We start from the raw sequence: 22,788 nt of genomic DNA, 5'->3' as shown, positions 1-22,788 counted from the left end.
ATCATTGTGCATCAGCTGTAAACATTTTAATAATCAATAAGACCAGTACCTTTAACAAGCCTGCAGCACAGTGATTAACAGTGCAGGGGGAATTGGACTCTTCTTCATTTCTGGGTAGGTAATTACTGCCTATGTGTTTAGAGTATGTCACTTAACTTCTCTGAGACTTGGTTTCCTAAATTTAAAAAGGAGTTAATATTTATCTATTTATCTATATTTAATATTCTTAATTTGTTTAAATGTTTTAAGTAGATCTTTATCTATATTAGGCATGGGATAAATGTATGGAATAATGAGCACATACAGCAATGGAGCTATATTTAAAAAAATCAGATTCCATACAAATCAGGTTGTTGAGTTTTAGGAAATAAGACACAAAAAAGGCCATTATCTTCATTGAGATATATTAGAGGAATTGATGAGGAAATGATGAGAATAGCTTAGATATTGGAATATTAAGCAATAATATTATACCTTTATCCTTGAATTTTCAGATAAAATATTGAGAAAATATTTTTTAATTTCAAGATGAATATATTGCCTAAGGATATGATTAATTCTTTCTGTGTGTAAATGTGCTATATGCATATATATCTGGTATGTGTTTAGTTCCTGAAGGTCAGGGTAGGATGCTAAGTATCCTACTATATCTCAGTTCACCTTTAAGAAAGAGTATCTTACTGAACCTGAATATAGGTTACTACCTAGCAAGCCCTCATCCACCCCCACCCCCAATGTTGGAGTTATAGTTTATTTCAGAGACACTGGACTTTTTATGTTGGTACTGAAATCAGAACTCATGTCCTCATGCTTGTGTAGCCAACACTCTTCCTCAATAAGCTCTTTGTCCCCAAACAACATTTTATAATACAAATCTAATATACTAATCTATGCTCAAATGCATGAGGTCTCATTTCATGATTTCAACATGGTCTTGGGATGTTTCTGCACAGCTCAAACAAACAAGATTGGAAATTGCATAAAGAGTAAAAGACACATCCAAAATAGGAGTAGGTAGCTATTAACTATGATCCTTATTGTAGATGGCATTTGGATCAAAGTAGCCTAGTAGGACCACTCAGTATCATAAGTGCACAGAGATAAAATATGAGAACTTAAAACAATGACACAATGTAAAAACATGAACATTATCCAGATTTATATAAACAAATCCTAAGAACACCAAGCAAGAATACTTTTTCAATACTTTTGTATGAGAAACCTTTTAACAATTTTTATATGTTTTATGAGATGCATTTAATGAGTCAGCCCTATCATAGACAAATGTCAGGATCTCTAAAATGTATGCATTCTGTATGAGAGATGACACTAGTAATAGTAACAGGATTCTAGTTTATATGAGAGATGTCTCCCTAATGGATTATGGTTCCCTTTCCCCTTACTCTCTACATCCATCACTCCTCATTTGATCTCTCTGAATCCCCTTGCCAATCCCTTCTCCATTCCATTCCCTCCCTCCCTACATATACCTTGAGGTCTATTCTATTTTTGTTTTCCTTTTTCAGTAGGAATCAAGAGTCCCTCCCACCTCTGACCCCTCTGCCCTGCCCCAGAAAATTGGGCTCTCCTTGTTACTTAGCTTCTTTTGGTCTGTGGATTATAGCATGGGTATCCTATACTTTATGGCTACTATTCATTTATAGGTGAGTACATGCCAGATTATCTTTGTGGTTCTGAGTTAATTTATTCAAGATGATCTTTTCTAAGTCCATGAATTTGTCTGTAAATTTAATGATATTCTTGTCTTCAATAGCTAAGTAATAGACCATTGTGCAACTGTTTCACATTTTCTGTATCCATTCTTTGGTTGAGGGACTTCTAGATTATTACAAGTTTCTGGCTATTATGAATAAAACTGGTATGAACATAGTTGAGCAAGTTACCTTGTGAGCTAGTAACCTTGGGCAATGGAAACCCTCAGGAATATATGAGAATGAGGCTAGCTAGGACTCCTAGCAGTGGGTACATGGAGCCTAAAATGGCAATCTCCTATAATCAAAAAAATCTTCCAATGGAGGGAATGGGGCATGAAATCAACAACAAATCTTTAGGCCCACAATTTTTCTTGCCAACAAGATATACAAGGGTCAAGATGGAGCAGACAGTAGCTTGATAAATTATGCACTCATACAATGATCATCTTACTGTTGCCTCTTGAAGAGCCAAAATTATAGGCTCAAACACTGGACTGGGTATGATGTATTTTGTGTATTGACATCTGTAAATCAGGTTTAATAGTCTTAGGTGTATGTGTTAACATGGATTGTCATTGTATGCAATGCATGTAATGAAAATATGCAAATCAACCTCTAAGATGTATGATCAAATAAGAGGCAAAACATTTATACCTTTTCTTTTTGTAACGAAGCTTGTACACTTACATACATTGTTTATGAACAAAACCTCTTCAAAGATTTTAGAGAACTTTTTATACACATCAGCCAGACAAGATTGCAGGCAGAGGGGAGAAAGATGAAGCAGAAATTGTAGGGATGGCTAAAGAATAACTGGCAAGCTTGAGTCCCATGCCATGAAAAAAGTTCATCATTGACGATATAATGGTAATTGTAATCTGAAAGGCTTCACCCAGAAACTGATGGAAATAGATGCAGAGACCCACAATCAAACATTGGGCAGACCTTTGGGGAATCCTGTACTAGACAGGGATAAAACATCAAAAGAGTCAGAGAGGTCAAAGACAACACAAGAAAACACACAAAATCAGCTAACCTGGGGTATAGTGACCCACAGATGTTGAACCACCAGACAGCATACATGAGACAGATCTATGCCCTTTGCACATATGTAGCAGCTCAGTCTTTTTGTGGGATTCTTAATAGCAGGAGATGTATCTGACTTTGTAACCCACCTTTGGATTTCTTTCTGCTAACTTAGTTCTCCTGCTGTTTGATATGCCAAAGAAGGCTGATATCCATGAGGGCCCTCCCTTTTTCTGAGAAGATTGGGAGGAAAGAGGAATGGAGGATGGCAAGGAGGGCAAATAAAAATGGACTGGGGAATAGAGGAAGGAGAGGAATCTAAATACATTACTTAATATTAAAAAATATGTAAATACAAATTCATAACTTAGATTATGTACTGACTAGTCTTTATCAACATCACATAAGCTAGAGTCACCTGGGAAAGGGAATCCCTATTGAGGATTTGCCTACAACAGATTTACGTGTGGACAATTCCATGGGGCATTTTCTTCATTGGGGATAGATGTAGGAGAATTGTAGGAGACTACTGTGTCTGGCACCAAGCCTAGATGGGCTTGAGCTGTATAAGAATATTAACAGAATGTGACCCTGGAAACAAGCCAGTAATCAATGTTCTTTCATAGATTCTGCCTCAGTTGCTGCTTCTAAGTTTCTCCATTGGCATCTTGTCCTGCCTTCCCTTGAATATGGACCATAACCTCTAAACTGAAATGAACTCTTCCCTCTCCAAGTTGGTTTAGTTCGGTGTTTTATCAAAGCAACAAAAGCCCCACTATAACAAATTATATAATACAGTAACACTGCACTTGAAATTCAAACCTTCCTATTAGCAAGAAAATAAGTTTTCTAGGCTTAATTTTGTTCATAATATATCTGGCTTTGTTTAAGCTTTCCTCAACCATTTTACAAATTGCTATAGAAGTCATCATGCCATAACTTGCACTATTTAATCTTGTGTATTTTCCCTTTATTTGGCAGCTTCTAACTTTTTCTGCTTTTTTTTTTCCTTTCATTACCAGACCTTTCACAGTTATTGCCAAAAAGCACATCCATTTGACTGCTTCATTGTAATTTTGCTCCCTCTGTCTTTATTACAGTTTGATCACAGTCTTACTCCTGTGGATTTTGCAATGTTAATCTCTATCTTTTCAGTGGTCTATTAACCTACAGATGACATTTTTTCTCTCAACACCATCCAGAATTCACCATCTATTCATTTAGGCTCTCAAATGTCATCTTCCTTTGCTCATTAACAATCTCATACTCTCCAATGATTTACTCTGAAAGTGTTAATTAGGAGACATTTCTATTATTGACTCTCACATTTTTCAAAAGCAAAAATCTCAAATCAGAAATTCTTCACATAAACAGATACCATAGATCTAGTGTTAACTAGTAATGGGGAATCAAGCATAAATACAACATGGAGAATATTTTCTCATTTTTATTTCAGTAAAATGGTAGAATATATGGCCTGTATAAAAAGACACTAACAGACTTGCTCATCTCAATCATTGGTTATCTTTTAAGTTTTAGAAATAAAGGAAACCAATTTTTTTATTATTACTTTTTACATTTTTGCTGGTATGCAATTATTTCTTTATCAAATGAATACAATTGGGATTTTTAAGGTTGCTTATATATACTATCATATCATCTGCAAAAGTGATATTTTGACTTCTTCCTTTCCAATTTGTATCCCCCTGATCTCCTTTTGTTGTCAAATTTCTCTGGCTAGAACTTCAAGTACTATATTGAATAGGTAGGGAAAGTGAGCAGCCTTGTCTAGTCCCTGATTTTAGTGGGATTGCTTCAAGTTTCTCTCCATTTATTTTGATGTTGGCTACTGGTTTGCTGTATATTACTTTTATTATGTTTAGGTATGGGCCTTGAATCCCTGATCTTTCCAAGACTTTTTTCATGAATGGGTGTTGGATTTTGTCAAATGCTTTCTCAGCATCTAATGAGATGATCATGTGGTTTTTGTCCTTGAGTTTGCTTATATAGTAGATTATGTTGATGGATTTCAATATATTAAAACATCCCTACATCTCTGGGATGAAGCCTACTTGATCATGATTTTTGATTATTTTGACGTGTTCTTGGATTCAGTTTGCAAGAATGTTATTGAATATTTTTGCATTGATATTCATAAGGAAAATTGGGCTGAAGTTCTCTTTCTTTGTTGGGTCCTTGTGTGGTTTAGGTATCAGAGTAATTGTGGCTTCATAGAATAAATTGGGTAGAGTACCTTCTGTTTCTATTTTGTGAAACACTTTGAGGAGAATTGGAATTAGGTCTTCTTTGAAGGTCTGATAGAACTCTGCACTAAACCCATGTGGTCCTGGGCTTTTTTTAGTTGGGAGACTATAAATAACTGCTTCTATTTCTTTAGGAGTTATGGGACAGTTTAGATCGTTAATCTGATCCTGATTTAAATTTGGTACCTGGTATCTGTCTAGAAATTTGTCCATTTCATCCAGGTTTTCCAGTTTTGTTGAGTATAGCCTTTTGTAGTAGGATCTGATGATGCCTTGGATTTCCTCAGGTTCTGTTGTTCTCTCTCCCTTTCATTTCTTATTTTGTTAATTTGGATACTCTCCCTGTGCCCTCTAGTAAGTCTGGCTAAGGGTTTATCTATCTTGTTGATTTTCTCAAAGAACCAGCTTCTGGTTTGGTTGATTCTTGGTGTAGTTATTTTTGTTTCCACTTGGTTGTTTTCAGCCCTAAGTTTGATTATTTCTTGCCTTCTACTCCTCTTGGGTGATTTTGCTTCCTTTTGTTCTAGAGCTTTTAGGTGTGCTGTCAACCTGCTAGTGTGTGTTCTCTTTCTAGTTTCTTTTTGGCAGCACTCAGGGTTATGAATTTTCCTCTCACGACTGCTTTCCTTGTATCCCATAAGTTTGGGTACATTGTGGCTTCATTTTCATTAAACTCTAAAAAGTCTTTAATTTCTTTCTTTATTCCTTCCTTGACCAAGTTATCATTGACTCGAATATTGTTCAGCTTCCATGTCAAGATTGGCTTTCTATTATAAGTGACCTTAAAAATTCCACCAGAGAACCCCTGAACCTGATAAACAGCTTCAATGAAGTAGCTGGATATAAAATTAACTCAAACAAGTCAATGGTCTTTCTCTACACAAAGGAAAAACAGGCTGAGAAAGAAATTAGGGAAATAACACCCTTCTCAATAGGCACAAATAATATAAAATACCTTGGTGTGACTCTAACTAAGGAAGTGAAAGATCTGTATGATAAGAACTTCAGGTCTTTTAAGAAAGAAATTGAAGAAGATCCAGAAGATGGAAAGATCCCCCTGCTCATGGTTGGCAGGATTAATATGGTAAAAATGGCTATCTTGCCAAAAGCAATCTACAGATTCAATTCAATTCCTGTCACAATTCCAGCTCAATTCTTCACTGAGTTAGAAAGGGAAATTTGCAAATTCATCTGGAATAACAAAAAAAAAACCTAGGACAACAAAAACTATTCTCAACAATAAAAGAACCTCTGGTGGAAACACCATGCCTGACCTCAAGCTGTACTACAGAGCAATTGTGATAAAAACTACATGGTACTGGTACAGTGACTAACAGGTAGATTAATGGAATAGAATTGAAGACCCAGAAATGAACCCACACACCCACGGTCACTTGATCTTTGACAAGGGAGCTAAAACCATCCAGTGGAAAAAAGACAGCATTTTCAACAAATGGTGCTGGCACAACTGGCCTTTAGCATGTAGAATAATGCAAATTGATCCATTCTCATCTCCTTGTACAAAGCACAAATCTAAGTGGATCAAGGAACTCCACATAAAACCAGAGACTTCTAGAGGAGAAAGTAGGGAAAAGCCTCGAAGATATGGGCACAGGGGAAAAATTCATGAACAGAACAGCAATGGCTTCTGCTTTATGATCAAGAATTGACAAATGGAACCTCATAAAAATTGCAATTGGGAGTTATTTTTTCATTGACTCAAACAAAAATATGTTTCATTTAAAGAAAGAAATCTTGAGATATATTGGAGATATATTGGAGTAATGGTTATAAAGATTTAGAAGAATATGTGTTGAGGAATAGATAATTGGCTTTGGGATATAATTTAATGAAAAAAATCACACAATTTGCTGATGTATCAGATGTAGTGTGTGTAAAAGAAAAGCATCAAAGATGACTTTAGAAGTTTTAGTCCAAACCAGTGAATGTATGGCAGTACCACTTACTGAGCTTGTAGTAACTAATAAGGTGTTGGAAGAGGGTATGTGAATCAGCAAGTGTATTTCTTGAATATGGCCCTTTGATTATTCTTAGCACGTGTCAAAATAGCAATCAATGATGATTATCAAGAAGGTTATGTCAACAAATTATAGATCAGACTTAGAAGAAAGCTTAGTAGTCAGGACTTCTCCTTGATACACTTTGCTTGTGATTTATATTAGCAGCATGTGAATGGTGGCAAAGGTAATTAATATCAGTAATATCTCCAGTATTTTACACATTATGCAAAATACTTCTCTAGCATGAGTCTGTATCTTGCCACATTTCACTAAAGGAACATGATAAAGAACCCATGATACTGTCTTTTCTAATCTATTGTCCAGTTTGTGCCAAGGCCATATCTCTCATCCCATATTCCACAGGAGACTTGAACACCACAGGATTCCCAAAGCAGTTAGGACCTACTATTGACTGAATGCCAGGACTTTCCATAATTTCTCTGAGATATCTTCACATCATGCATCAGTATTTCCAAGCACTTTCCATCTCTCATTCCCTAAAGGAGTCACCATCTTTATATATACACACTTCTAGGCTTTCTTGGGTCCCTTCCTATTATCTCTCACTTGGGCATTTACTAAAATTTAATTCTTGGATATCTAATTCTATCTTCACATCTGCTTCAGTCATCCAAACTAAACATAAGAGAAGTGCATAATCAGATGTAATCCTGTTGAAGGCAATTAAAAAATCTCTCTGTACTAGATTGCTTATTGCTTTTGTATTACAGGATTTGAAGAGATTAAGTGATTCTTGTCATCCTCAGCTTTTACTTAACAGGCTTGTATCCTATGCCTGATGTTTTGAGAAACAAATGATAGGGCTGAGTCCAGAATTAATGTATGTGTGCAGGTATGTATGTATGTATGTATGTATGTATGTATGTATGTATGTATGTATATTCACTCTGCATGTTTAAATCAGGAAACAGTCAAATCATTTTAATAAATGTTTATAAAATGTCTAGTGTGTGATAAACTTCACAATCTATAAAGTCGAAGCTATTAAGAAGAAGTAATTTTAAATTAATTGTTCGGTGATAAGGTTTTAGGAAATGTGCATTTATATACATCCATAAATACACACATAAAATATGCATATCTAAACATGTCTATTTGCATGCATAAATATATGTCTTTAAGTATATGTATGCATGCGTATATGTATATATGTGTGTATAAATACATAGGTATGTCCCAAGAATTCATGTTAAGCATTAAGACCTCTCTATGTCTCTGTTTCTGTTTCTGTCTCTGCCTCTCTCTCTCTCTCTTTCTCTCTCTCTCTCTCTCTGTGTGTGTGTGTGTGTGTGTGTGTGTACATACTGTGTGCATATGGTTGTTCACAGAGTCAAGAGGAAAGCTTCAGTCTCCTATACCTGTAGGCAGTTTTGTACTACCAGGCATGTGTGCTGTGAACTAGTACATGCCTTCTGCAAAAATAACAAGTGTTCTTAACCACTGAACCATCTCCTCAGTCCCCAGAACTTTTACTTTTGAAATCACTGCAGGTTGAGAAAATTGAGGCTTCAGTCCAGGAGATAGTTGAATGAGGGTGGGATCTAAGACCTCAACCTAAAAATGTCGATGTATTAAGTAATTTTGCATTAGATTAAAAATCTATGCAGAAATTAAATAAGTGAAATTGTTCCTTTAAGACAGAATATATACATATGCACTATTTATCTACTTACTATTCAATACAGTAGTATTTCTCTGTGCCAGTATTTAATTTCCTTCACATCACACATAGTTATAGGCAACTTTGGAATATAACCCATGGTTCCATTAAAAGAAGCAAACAATGAAACCAAACTCCTGTCCTTGTTTTTTTGTGGATACATGTTGTCTGCCTTGTCTCTGTTGCATCTGAATATGATATTCTCAGAGCACAGGGAAAATAATCATGCATATCAATTAAATATAATTGGCCTGTAAATCTATGCACACCATATACAAACACAAATTGACGTTTTTTTCCCCATTTCTCTTTGCAGGCTGTATTTAATTTGTATTTTACAGGCATAAATATTGTATTGTACTGTACTGTACTGTATTGTACTGTATTGTATTGTATTGCATTGTATTGACTGCGTGTGTATTTTACATTTTTGTACAAAAATCATTTTGGGCTGAAAACAGTCTCCATTGTTGGTTCCATAAGAATTCTTCTCAAAACAGTAAACGATGTATCTACATTTCTTGTTGTAGTGTTGATTTAGCCTTTCCAACGAAGAATGTTCTTCATGACCTCATGACCGTTGACACAGAAATTTAACTGATCTTCATAGAGAACCTTGGGTCAATCAATACTGAGGAATATATCTTGTTCACTCCTTTATAGGTATATTTTTTTTTATTACTTAGACACTCAGTTCTGTCTCATGGATTTTACTGGGTTTTATACAGTTAAAACCCTAAGCATGGTCCTTGGAAAAATACATAACTTAGATCTATAAAATTTAGGTGTATGTAACAATATCATTCAGGCTTTCTTTGTTATGGAGAAGAAAGAACACAATGGAGTACAGTAGGCTTCCTAAAGGACTAAAATTATTACAAAGAAAGCTCCGTTGTAGGCCATATATTCATGAGTGTAGTGTTTATACTTAAGAGAATAAGTTAATAGAGATGGCTGTGATTTCTAGAACATTCCATGTCTTATATCTCACCAGTAATGAAGCCATATGCATCCTTAAGAGGGTAGTAGTATATTTCCCATTGTCCAGATCAGAAAGTACATACACAATAACATTATGGGACTAACTCAGCCAATAACTGGAGTAACTAGGTCTTAGCCCAAATGCTTCTAACCCAGAGCTGATAGGCATAGCACAGATAAGCAAATGAGTCTTACCTGTGCCTTGTGCATCTCTATTTGAGCCACATACAGGCTCAAATAAGTATATTCAAGTTACCACAGAAACCAGAGGGCTCAGAAATTCTTGGAACTGGAGTTATAGGCATTTGTTAGATATTCGACATAGGTGCTAGAAAATGAACTCAGATGTTTGAAGAATGAACGGTATGTGTTCTTAGCCACTGAGTCATCTCTTTTGACCCTGTTCACTCCATCACACCTGTCTTAGGTACATTTTGAGTACATAGAGTTAGTAATTTTTCTGGTAAAACTGTGCGATACATGATGTATCAAGAGTTGGTCTTATACATGGGGCCTGTTCTGTGCCATCTGCTAAAATGTATAAGAATAAACCAGTGTATGCTATGTCGGTTCTGCATCTCATGTGATCTGCCTTATCACATACTGGGGCAATTCGATATAACTTAGTAGACATACACTTAATCAATATAGCTGGTTCTGTTAAGAAGTATTTCTAGTATCTATGAATTATATAATAAGCTTAGTGTCACTGATTATGAATGAGAACAGCTATAGCAAACATCTAGATTCTTCATGTGAGAAAGAATTCCTAGGCAAATGGATGGACCTGGAGGGCATCATCCTGAGCGAGGTAACCCAATCACAAAGGAACTCACACAATATGTACTCACTGATAAGTGGATATTAGCCCAGAAATTTAGGATACCCAAGATATAAGATACAATTTGCTAAACGCATGAAACTCAAGAAGAACAAAGACCAAAGTGTGGACACTTTGCCCCTTCTTAGAAATGGGAACAAAACACCCATGGAAGGAGGTACAGAGACAAAGTTTGGAGCTGTGACGAAAGGATGGACCACCTAGAGACTGCCATATCTGGGGATCCATCCCATAATCAGCTTCCAAACGCTGACACCATTGCATACCCTAGCAAGATTTTGCTGAAAGGACCCAGATAGAGCTGTCTCTTGTGAGACTATGCCGGGGCCTAGCAAACACAGGAGTGGATGCTCACAGTCAGCTATTGGATGGACCACAGGGCCCTCAATTGAGGAACTAGAGAAAGTACCCAAGGAGCTAAAGGGATCTGCAATCCTATAGGTGGAACAACAATATGAACTAACCAGTACGCGCCTGGAGATCATGTCTCTAGCTGCATATGAATCAGAAAATGGCCTACTCGGCCATCAGTGGAAAGAGAGGCCCATTAGTCTTGCAAACTTTATATGCCTCAGTACAGGGGAATGACCGGGCCAAGAAGTGAGAGTGGGTGGGTGGGGGAGTGGGTGGGGGAGCTTGTGGGGGGACTTTTGGGATAGCATTGGAAATGTAAATGAAATAAATACCCAATTAAAAAAAAGAAAAAGAAAAGAATACAAAAATAAATAAATAAATAAATCCCATGTGTATGTGCTGGACACCTCAATCCTAATCAGGTTGCAGCTAGATTTTTATGAACTGAACCACACAAATTTAAAATAAACTGTCTAAATAGCTCGAAGTGCAATGAACAAATCAATATGACACTTGAAACAAGAAAAAAATCTCTGAAATGAAAACTCCGAACTGGGTATGGTGGTACACATCTTTAATACCAGAACTCAGGAGAATGAGGCTGTAAAACCATGAGTTCCAAGTTTAGCCTGGGCTACTTAAAACAATTCAAAACTAACCTTCCATTTAAAATCTAGAAACTAGTTTTACCCTTTATCCAGAAGAGATTCTTCATTTGGCTAAATAAAATATCTCACACTATTGAGGAAGTAAAGCAGGCATTGGCTGACAGGGCTTTGGAGGGATAGAGGGATGAATACATAAAACACACAAGTTTTAAGACAGTAAAAACATTCTGGAGGTACTATAAATAACACACACACCACTTTTTATTTGTCCAAATGTAATTTTGCTCACGTGAAACTTTTCAAAAACAGTTTTTAAGACATTCAATTTTAGATTTTTTAAATTTTATTTATATATTTACTTATTTTAAATTCCAGATTTTATTCCCCTCCTAGTATTCCACATCCCATACATCCTCCCTGCCCCCCATCCCACCAGACCTCTAAACTTCCTTGTACCTCCAGTCTCTTGAGGTTTAGGTGTATCTTCTCTGATTGAACCCAGACCCAGCAGTCCTCTGCTGTATATGTGTTGGGGGCCTCATATCAGCTGGTGTATTTTGCCTGATTGGTGGTCCAGTGTTTTAGAGATTTTGGGGGTCCAGGTTAATTGGGACTGCTGGTCATCCTACAGTGCTGCCCTCCTCCTCAGCTTCTTACAGCTTTTCCCTAATTCAACCTCAGGGGTCAGCAGCTTCTGTCCATTGGTTGGGTGCAAATATCTGCATCTGACTCTTTTAGCTGCTTGTTGAGTCCCTTTGGGTGAGCGCTCCAAATAGTGTCAGGCCTTGGGGCCTCCCCTTGAGCTGGATCCCACTTTGGGCCTGTCACTGGAACTTCTTTTCCTCAGGCTCTTCTCCATTTCCAACCCTATAATTCTTTCAGAAAGGAACAATTATGGGTCCAAGTTTTGACAGTGGAATGGAAACCCCATCCCTCACTTGATGTCCTGTCTTTTTGCTGGAGGTGGGCTATAAAAGTACCCTCTCCCCAATGTAGGGCATTTCATCTAAGGTCTCTCCCTTTGAGTCCTGAGAGTCTCTCACTTCCCAGGCTTCTGAACCTCTTACTGCAAGAGGTTGCCTGTTTCCATTTTTTCTGCTGGCCCTCAGGGCTTTAGTTCTTTTCCCCACCCAATACCTACTTATGATTTGTCTAGGTTTACTTATGCCTACCCTGGCTGTATCTGTTTCCCTTGAGAGAGCCGACCTGTGCATCATTAAGTTATGACATGAGCCCATTTCTCTGTCTCAATATTTTGTTTTGAATAATACCTGACATCATGCTCACCTATCGAGAAGTATGTCAGTACCTGTCTTTAAAAGAAAAAGAGCCAGGCAGTGGTGGCTGCTGCCTTTAATCCCAGCATGTGGGAGGCAGAAGCAGGCAGATTTCTGAGTTCAAAGCCAGTCTGGTCTACAGAGTGAGCTCCAGGACAGCCAGGGCTACAAAGAGAAACCCTGTCTTGAAAAACAAAAACAAACAAACAAACAAATTAATTAATTAATTAATTAATTAATTAAAATTAAAAGAAAGAAAAAGAAATTATTGTGAATGCACACACATGAACAGTGTCCTGTATTGGTAGTCATTAACAGAAGTTACTGTTTCCAGTTATTTTACAGGACTCTGTAAGGCCATCTTAACTTGCAAATGCTTATGTAAAAAGCCAAGGTTTTATTGAAAACTTAACAGTAGAATGCAGTGTTTGTTAGGCGTATGGTAAACAAGCATGCTCAAAACCATTCAAAGATGTTCATTGAGTAACAGATTCTGCTAGAAGCTTTCAACCAACTCTGCCTACCAAAAGCTATGCTCTGAAGACTATGTACTTTCCAAACTACTTCCATCCTTAAATATAACTAATTAAAAAGCAAGTAAATCTTTAACTGCCTTTACTTAGCTTTATCTTCAATGCTGTTGACACACACACACAAACCCACTTCAATATGCTCACAAAAATCACATTCCATGTTTCTCATTACTGCAAACACTTCTTCAGAAACTGGATTAATCATCTTTCCTTGACACGTTTGCCAGAACTCTGAAATGGAAGGGAAGACATGCCTGAAGAGCAGCTTCGGCAAGATCTGAGTCCAAGAGTGTTCATTTCTGCTTCAAATCTTTCTGGAAACCTTTTCCATGGTTCCTGTGTTGCAAGAAATAGCTGGGAAATTTTTATCTCCACCCCCTCAAATAACACAGTTCATCTGCTTCCCTTTTTTATACAAATAGGAGAGAAGGAAGCTGTCCGTGATGATCTGTAGAGAGTAGGTGTGTGTGAGAGCTGCTATTTGAACGGTGGTGTAGGGGCTGATGTCACGATGGCTTCCCACACAACAATATGGGAAACCACATTAGCAGCAGGAATTCCAGTTGGCAGAATTGCCCATGTACCTGCTAAAAAGACAGTTATTTGAGTCAGACATCCTTAGGTCACCTTTGAGAAGCCAGTTATTTTTTTTTAAATCGTAAGTGATGCATAGTTCCTAAATTGGACTACAATATTCCAAAGTCTTTAAGAAGTACAGTGTGATAGAACAATAAAAGACTATTATATGTGCCATCACTATGGCTACATTATCACAGACATATGTCAGTCTTCCAGCAGAAATTGAAAAGGTCAGAAAATCAGAAAGGAAAGAATCTGAACAACAAGTAATAAATAAATTAAATTGCCACAAGTTGAGTAGAAGAAATACTTGGCAAAAAATGGGGACTTCAAGAAAGTTTGTAAGTCATTGCTGGTAGGGCTGTGCTGTCATTATAGCTTCTCCTGAGAATTATGAAAGGGGGATCATAAATTCAGGATGAGGAACTTCCTGAGACCCTTTCTCAAAAGAAACTCAAAATTAAGTAAAATAAACAGGCCTGTGAATGTAGGTCAGTTGTAAAGTACTTACATAACATGTGTGAGAGTCTAAATTCAATCCTCAGTACACATGCATGCATATGCTGAATACATATGGTATGCATGTCCACCTATACATACCCATAGGAAGTGCTACCCTGGATTCTAACTGGACCAAGATGACCTTGGCTTTTTGTGGTTGGAGTATTAAGATGAAAGTATCTACCTGTAATAACTGATGACATATTATCAGAAGTGGTTAGACATCAGTGAGATCCTTCAATGACTTCCAAGGGTACTGCTCACTTATATGCTTTTTCCATAATGTAAAAGACGATATATGTGTGTGTGTGTGTGTGTGTGTGTGTGTGTGTGTGTGTGTGTGTGTGTATGTGTGTGTATATAAACCAGTGACTTTAAAAGGTGTCCCGAGATAATCTTCCTAAGACCAGCATTCTGCTGCAAGGGGGAATTTCTAAAATGAGTGTCATTTGACCTTTGCTATCAAGTACATGTCAACATACACTGTATATATAGACCTAGTAACATACTCTGTATAGGCATGCTACCTCCTATTGTCTGCTATATTACAACATAGAAATTGATCTGTCAGATGTCCGTCTCCTTCCTACCTTAGCATATGCTGATTGTTACTGTGGGAAAAGTTACCAGGTCATTCTGACCCAGTCAATTTATCTGGTATAAAGTTCCAATAAATCCATTTCTATATCATTGCCATGTGCTCGAAGTCTGCTTTGCGGTTATTCTTTTTGAAGTTTTTCTTGGAGTTGAGCAGAGCTCACTCCTACACTAGGACTTATCCAGGTTTTAAACATAGTGATGTTCAAGTTTTGTATTCATCAAACATCTGAGTTTAAAAGAAACAAACAAACAAACAAATCCACTTCAAAAGATGCTCATTAATAGAGAAGTTTGCCATTAAGTATGAGAGTGAGAGACTTTCTGCTTCCATACTTATATATGATGTTTGTGATGGTTGTTTATGACAGTTGTTGTCTGAATCCATTCAGAAGTTGCTCCTAAGAAAGTACTGTTGATATCCTGGACTTCTGTTACCCAGACTTTAAAACGTTGCTCACCTAAGAGTGTGTTTCATTATCTTTAACTGAATTTCTGCAGGTTCTGTTATCAGTGTTGTTTGAAAATTGTTCCCTTCCTCACTTGAAAAATAGTGTATGATTTTTTTAAACATACCCTATAAATAGAATCACAATATCAGTCTCTGTAAATCCATCAAGTAGCAGAAAGACCAGATCAGCCTAAGTTGGTTGTATGGATTATAATTGAAGAGTTTTGCATAGCCCTGTGTCCAAGCTAAGTTGTTCTCCAGAAGCCAGAAAAGATGAGAGATTCCATTTCTTTCTCTTTCTCTCTCTCTTCCTGTCATTCATCTCAGTTTACATTGCATTGTTTTTTTGTATAGACAGCTTTTCTCCACATTGCACCTCCAAAGTAGTATTTAATATGACTTTCAATCCCAAACAACACAAAAATTGTAATTCATTTGATCATTTTGTAAATTAATAGAAATTATATTTAGTGTACATTTTAGTTAAGATCAGAAACTGAACAGAATATATAGGGTCCCCATCACTCCCCTCTAGTTATTCCTGCTGATTGTGGTACATTTAGAATGTAGATAAATGAGAATTGATGTTAATTGATTAAATAGGGACCTGTAACTTAGACTGGTGGCCACCCTTTTTTTGTGTAGTGCATAAGATTGGAGTAATACATGGAATCATGGAGCTATCATTTTAATGATTGGTTTGACCATCCTAAAAATTCTATATTCTATGTATTGACCTTTCTTTCTTTACCCTGATCTTTTTGCAGCTAGAGACATTTTTGTGGGTATAGCTGTAGACACTCTAAAGAGGCTTTTATCTTTCCAAAATTTTCCCATTTGGAATCAAACTATATATGACATTTCCAGACTTCCTTTTTTAACTTAGCAGTAAGTACTAATTGGTCCTATCCATGTCCTATAGATCATCTCTTTTGATGAAATAAGCTCTCCTGCTGATGGACGAGTTTGGCTTTTTATTCACTTGTTGACAATGAGTTTGCCTCCTATAGGTTCACAAGTTGGAGAATATGGTCCTGCATTGGTAGCATATTTTGTTAGGGCAGCTGTGTTACTAATGGATGAACTTTGAGGCTCAAAATTCTCCCACCATCTTCAATGAACTTGTTTCCTTTTTATTGGGATATCTATATGTCCCAAATAAATGCTGTCTTGTTTAACTATATGTTGTCTTGTTTGTGCTATTTTATTTATTTATTTATTTATTTATTTATCTATTCACTTATTTATTTTTCCTCAATTACATTCCCAATGCTATCCCAAAAGTCCCCCATACCCCCCCCCACTTCTCTACCCACCCATTCCCATTTTTTGGCCCTGGCGTTCCCCTGTACTGGGGCATATAAGGTTTGCGTGTCCAATGGGCCTCTCTTTCCAGTGATGGCCGACTAGGTCATCTTTTGATACATATGCAGCTAGAGTCAAGAACTCCGGGGTACTGGTTAGTTCATAATGTTGCACCTACAGGGTTGTAGATCTCTTTAGCTCCTTGGATACTTTCTCTAGCTCCTCCATTGGGGGGCCCTGTGATCCATCCAATAGCTGACTGTGAGCATCCACTTCTGTGTTTGCTAGGCCCCGGCCTAGTCTCACAAGAGACAGCTATATCAGGGTCCTTGCAGCAAACACTTGCTAGTGTATGCAATGGTGTCATCATTTGGAGGCTAATTATGGGATGGATCCCTGGATATGGCAATCACTAGATGGTCCATCCTTTTGTCTCAGCTCCAAACTTTGTCTCTGTAACTCCTTCCATGGGTGATTGTTTCCAATTCTAAGAAGGGACAAAGTGTCCACACTTTGGCCTTCGTTCTTCTTCAGTTTCATGTGTTTTGCAAATTGTATCTTATATCTCGCCATACTAAGTTTCTGGGCTAATATCCACTTGTACTCACTGATAAGTGCTATTTTATTAAAGCCATAGAAAATTTACAAAGACAAAAGCTATCTTGAATACTTCTGAGTTAGGTTAATTATGAATAAAGTAATTATAACTCTGTCGGTAAACAACAGCGATTTTATTGTAAGTGCTTGTAAGCTGTATGAGGGTCATCAAACCTGCCTTCAAAAGTACTGCAACACCTTTCATTCCCAACCGAGTGAATGTGCTCCTCTCGCTCTGTATGTGTAGTGTATGCTAATGTATACAGTAACATTACTGTTATTAAAATGTCGACTGTCTCAGGGGTGATCAGTGCCATTGTAATATTTGCATGTTGCTTAAGCTAACAATGTTTTAATGAAGTCACGCAATCCTTAACAGTGGTCCATCTTTGAACAGACATGGAAGTCAAAGGGACCCATTGCTTAGATCCACATCCCATGCTCTTCTCTCAAGTGGTGACTATAAAAATAGCTAGTCATTTGCAGATACCAAACTTAACAGACAAAAGTTATATATATTTCAACAGGAAAGAATACCAAATGACATAGTACTATCAGGTACCCACAAAAATGGAATCAAACTTCCTGATCAGATATAATTATTTTAAAGTCAGCATTGATATTTAAAGCATTTTATGGTAGATACAAATTTTATGTTACAAGAGCCAAGAAAAGAGCCTCTGTACCATGTGCAGTGGAGGCTGGAATAAATGTAAATATGGTGTTCACTTTATTGTTCTGAAGAAATGTAGAGTAAAATAGATTTATTTTCAATATTAATTCTGTATTGTCCACATTGATTCATGAGTATATTTAGCCTCTTTCTGTGTGAAAGTTATCACACAGTGGAAATGAAATAAATAACACCCTAGAGGTCTTTTACAATTTAAATTAAGCTATTATTCAATGTAATTACTAGACTGAATGTTTTAAAGTTTCTCTAAATAAGAACTATGAAGGTTGTTTATTCTACAAGATGGTTCATTGCACAATTATGAATAGTCAGCGATGATCATAGTGTATGTTTTACTTGAGAATATATTTTTGGCAATGAATATACAATGCCCATTAATTTAATCAAAGGCTTTTTACATCTGTTGATTCAATAAATGTTCTTTGAAATTGAATACATTGGCCAAATAATAGGCTGCCAACTTAAAATGCAAATGATGGGTCCAGATTTTGTACTAGGAAATAGTACAGAGCACCTATATGTCAAATGATTATAGTTGCTGTCAGGAGTTATAGATGTGACCTGGATAGTAAAAAGCAGAGTTAATGCAAATATTTCAATTTTAAGATGATATATGTCCAATGATTGATTTATTCTGTTGTTTATCATTAGCAAATCTTAAACCATGTGGCATCTGACATTTTTAAATGTGATTTTTACAGTCAGCTTTATCCACTGAGAACAGTTCAAAGAAAGCAGTTTGTAATTCCAAAATATTCCAAAGACTTAATTCAGTAATAAATACAGACTGAACTCTTCTACAATGGCTCTGTAAAAATCATAGAATTATTGTGAAAAGAAATCAAATGCATGGTAGACTATGGTTATTACATTGAAAGACCTGTACTTCTTTTATCCAAAGCTTTCATAACTTTAGTGGTTGGCAATTTAAAAAAAAAAAAAAAAAAAAAAACTAGAAAAATAAGAAAAGGACAATGGTTTATGCAAATGACATAGATTTTCCATATGACATGAAATACTAAATATAGAAATTTCATTTACATCTTCCTAAAATATTTACTGTAATAACATGATAGGACTAGGAGAAAAATCCAAACTGATCAAAGAATCCCTGTTGAGCTACCCCCCACATAAGCGTAATCTACCCCTTTGCATTTGAAAGGAGACAAACTAGATTTTTTATCTGCTTTTGTAACAGCCAACACAAGACAAAGAACCACCCAACAAGACTGAACTTAGTTAAGCTTGCTCATGTTTTTTATTCAGGTATCCTGGGACATACTAAACTGTGATGTAAGCTGTCATCTAACCATCAGCTTCTAATGATACTATGAATTAAACCCATTCGTTTTTCATTTACCTAGTCATTGCTATTGTCATTTTTATTATTCTATCACCATTATTTCATTTCCATGCAACTTTGAGACAATCTGTTGGTACATGGCCAAGAAAATCAAATCCAACATGTATTCTGTATTTCTGTATCCAATCTGTATTTTTGTTCTAAGTTGATTTGTCTTCTTAATGTACAAGAGAACAAATGCACACTCTGAATTGAAGTAAATGTTTTTAAAGACAGAATTTATCTGGGGTGGATTAAACTACCAGAATAGCTTATTTGGGTCAGGGAGTTTCACTATAGGTGGAATAATTTGCATAAGCATAAGCAATAAATGGTCTTGAACCTATTCAATCATTCTGACCTTTCTTTCATCATCTTCAAAACTGAAAAACCAAAGCAAATGGTGAAGTAAACACAGACTTAGCTCATACAGCCACTGTTTTTCAAAACAAAACTGAACCATCATTGTGGGCTGACACTTTACCTTTTTTGTTTTAATCTATTTCAGTACTTAAAATAGTTGCCAATTGTTCTCCAGACTCTCTTGACTCTTTCTTGATGTAGCTCCTGGCCTTTGATTCTTTGTCAAAAATGAGATCACACTTTCTTCTGGAATGCTGGATTTCAGAAGTTTTCTGTGATGAATACCACATAGCATCTCCCCCCCCTCTCTCTCTGTGTCTATCACTTATAGTATTTCCCAAAGGATTCACTAACAACTGATATTTGTCAACATTTATTTATTCAGTTTGATCCCAAGAGGAGAGACATTATTATTTGAAGTACAGATATAGGTCTCAATATTTCTTTTATTCAGAAGGGGGCACACTTGTGCTTTTAATAGTAGATGTATTCAGAGCTGCCAGTGTATGAAATGTATGGAGACTGTAGCAGAGGACAGAACTCCACTCTGTTACCATGGTCCCTTAAAACATGAATGCATGGCAATGTTATGCATTCTATATTGAAAAAAATGCAAACTTGTTTTTTTTTCTCCGTTTACCTCAATGTTCAGAATTTATTAAGTTGAAATCTTTGCAGCTTTCTCTGACAATTGTCAGAGCAATTAGCTTTACTCTTCATGAGGATATCAGTGCTCATGGAACTAGTATCCTTTGATGTCTTTAATCTCTGAATTCATCAACCTGATATACTTCAAACCACTTTTCCCATTGGTGTTCATTAAAAACACATCATCACCCGATGCCAGGATGATACTGACTCGTTTGGAGGAAGAAGACTTTATCTGACATCTCAGTCCTTCTTTCACTAGGATGTTCACTGAGTCATGGCCTTCTTTGGATGATATTAGCTGAAAGAAGAATCATAACCACCTTGGAATTATGTTATCTGAGGAAAGCATTTACATTGAAAGTTTTGATAACCACAGTAATGTTGACCCTAGTGTTGTCACACCAAACATACTTAAAATTTTTGATCAATACTAAGGTCCAGCCAGGCAATGATAGCGCATGCCTTTAATCCCAGAACTCAGGAAGCAGAGGCAGGCAGATCTCTGAGTTTGAGTCCAGCCTGGGATACAGAGTGAGTTCTAGACAGCAGAGAAACACTTTCTCATAAGAAAAAAAAATGAAGAGTAATAAAATCTAAACAGTTTAAAACATATTTAAGTATATCTAAAATTTGGAATGACTTTAGTAAAAAAATATCATTATTCTTTATAAAACATGCATTCATTTTTATATTTTAATATATCAAATGGGAATATACAAATCAGCATGGTCATTAGCCATCCACAATACGGCAGACAATTCTCATTTAATTCTTAGTGTTTGTAGAAAATCTAATTAGTATTTTATATAATCTCTGAAATTATATGCTAAAGGAAATGAGATTTTAGAGCGATATGAAGAACTGGAATTATTTTCAGCCATGATAAAACCTCCCTGTTCACTCTCTCAGTTCAGAGAGTTGATATGTCTCATTTCTTCAACAAATTCTAACTCTTTTGCCCTTCAAATAGGAGTACTCATGGTAGATGATGTTGATAGAGATGTAAATTAGTATGACAATTGTTCATCTGAGTCTAGCATTGTACATACTTTGACTAGGTATTTAAGGTCTTCCTTGAAGACATAATCCAATGAAGAAGTAACGACAATAAATACTGATTGCCATGATGCTTAAAGTAGCAAGAAGTTCATCACCATATGAGCACCAGTCAAGGAGAACTAATTAAGTAAATCCTGGTAAAGACCTTCAAATGAATGGCTCATAACTTTAAATGCCTTAAAATTATGAACATTACTTATCATAAAGAGTCAAAATACTTAGTAAATTGAAAAAAGATACATGTATGTATATTCCAGAATAGCTAATTATATGAGTGATAAATATGTAATTATATGGTTATAAAATGAATGCTTGAATTATATCCTTCAGAAGGTTGGCTGAACATCCTGGTTTGTTCATCTCTTTTATAATCTATCTGGTGATATCAACTGTTTTACAATACATATTCTTACTACATATTATGCAGAATGTACTATCCTTAAAGTACATCTGGAAAATATAACAGAAGTGACGTCTGTAACCGTTTATCCTTGAAGTCAGATTACTTGACTTTTCACAGGGAATAAGAACAAATGCAGATTTTAAGCATATAGTAGTAATCAAGTTATGTAATTTTCAGTGAGGGAGAATGGAGGAGTCAACAAATATGAATGTCAAGGCAGGAACTAGAGACATTTTCTCCACCACCATGTAGAACATTGCTTTTTCTATAAGTGATTATTCTGAGAAAGTTGGACCATATCATTAGCAGGATCTCTTCTTGTTCTGATCTGGAATAATTCCATGCATAAAATTAATTTGGCCTTCACACTTTTACCAAATGTGTTGTGGTACTCAAACTTCAAGCTGAATCACTCACTCCTGATTCCTGGGAGTTGAGCATCCATATCACAGTGCTACAAAAATCAGGCATGCATATCATCCTTAATTTTTTCCTTATCAAACCATGACAGAGTTCATCAGTTGTCAATCTCTATGAGAAAGGACTGTGCAGATCTTCAGCTCAGATTAAGGAGGAGTAAAACAAATATTCGCAGGAGGCATGATAGATAGAAGCTTCTGAGGGTTTTGGAGGATTCTGTTCATTAACTAACTCATAGTTAAAAGTCTCAGGGTCAAAGCAATGGTACAACTAATTATCGTGATCACCAAAACTTTGACCTTCATCCTCCATCTTCTGTTCTTTCCAGATGGCAATCTCTGTAAGAAAGCTACCCACATGTCTACCATTAAATTTCTTACCCTTGACCTCTAATTCTTTTGGGGGGGTATTTATTTCATTTACATTTCCAATGCTATGCCAAAAGTACCCCACACGCTCCCCCACCCACTCCCACTTCTTGGCCCTGTCATTCCCCTGTACTGAGGCATATAACGTTTGCATGAC

Source organism: Mus caroli, unplaced genomic scaffold (assembly GCF_978045245.1).
Source record: "Mus caroli unplaced genomic scaffold, Mus_caroli_1 scaffold_7, whole genome shotgun sequence".
In the NCBI taxonomy this organism is placed as follows: Eukaryota; Metazoa; Chordata; class Mammalia; order Rodentia; family Muridae; genus Mus; species Mus caroli.
Note: the sequence above shows the minus strand (reverse complement) of the source record.